This window comes from Fonticula alba (genome assembly GCF_000388065.1).
Source record: "Fonticula alba strain ATCC 38817 unplaced genomic scaffold supercont2.2, whole genome shotgun sequence".
NCBI lineage: Eukaryota > Rotosphaerida > Fonticulaceae > Fonticula > Fonticula alba.
The window spans coordinates 3009526-3010779 of NW_009242972.1; positions in this window are offsets into that span (position 1 = coordinate 3009526).

A 1254-nucleotide genomic window follows, 5' to 3' on the forward strand; every position below is an offset into this window, starting at 1 on the left:
CGAGCCCCGGCGGGACCCCCTTGACCGGCCCCCCGGTTTCTGGGCGTCGCCCAGGAAGGATGGACCCCAACCTGCCGTTGCCCGTCGCCCCTCCCGGGCTCCGGCTCCAAGCTCGCCGGCGCCCCACACACCAGGGCGCCAAGATTCCGCCATCAGGGGATGAGCCGGCCGAGAACCCGGCCACGGATGGGGGGGCTGGCGCACTCACTGCCCCCCCCCCCCTCTCTCTCTCTCTCTCTCTCGCGACCTTGATTGGCAAATTAACTGTGCGGCATTCCGCCAAGGGCAACACAGAGCGCCGGGCGCCCGACGGACCGGTCGCAACGTGAAAATCAGCGGGTGATTGATTTCACGCCGGGCCTGCACAGCACGCCCGATGCGGGGCCCGCGGCCTCTGCCCCGCGCCAGGCGCGACACATCCACAGGGAAACCAGCCACACCCGGGCCCCGGCACGGGGAGCGGGGCAGGGGGCGGCGCGAGAGCGGGCCTTTGGGCCTGGTGCATGGCGAGGCGGCTGGCACATTAAATGTAGCAACCCATTAATAAAGATCTTTTTTCGGCCCCCGCCCCGCCGCGTCCCGTCCGCTCCCGGCAGCGGGGCCAGGCTCCGGGCAGGGGAATGTGCCCTGCCGCGCATGTTGCACATTCTAGAAAGGGGCACCTCCGGCGTGCGCTGGCGCCCGGCCGCCGGGTGACACATATGCCGGTTCTGGAGCGACGCCTGTCTCCGGTGAGGGCGCATCTTCCCTGCCCCCCTCCCTGGGGCAGCCCTGCTCTCGCCTGTTCCCGGCCTCGGGGTGCCTGCCCTCGCGTGCTCGGCGCCGGCCTGGCCGCTCGCACGCGATGGCAGCCAAAGAGGCAACGGCGCACGGCGACGGCGAGACAGGGCGGGGGGGGGGGCGACTTGCGGCAAGTGCTCGGGCCGTGAGGGGGATGCCCACCCACCTGGCCTGCTGGCCGCCGCCCGGTCCCCCTGCTTCGGGAGGCAGCCGCAAGGGGGCGCCGGAAGGGCACACATCCAGGGCACCCCCGGGGGCACCAGGACCTGCCGGCCGCCGCCCCCCCGCCCCCCCCCCCCCACCCCCGGAGGGTCCCCTGCCGGGTACGCAATGCTCGGCCGCGGCCGCGACAAAAAGGCCGGCCCCCCGCCGCCGACCGCGGGTGGGGCACACCGGGCTGGGGCAGGCGCAGGGGGGCGGGGAGCATGTCGCAGGCCCCAAAAGTTGGCAGCTACCCCAAACCGCCCCGCCGCC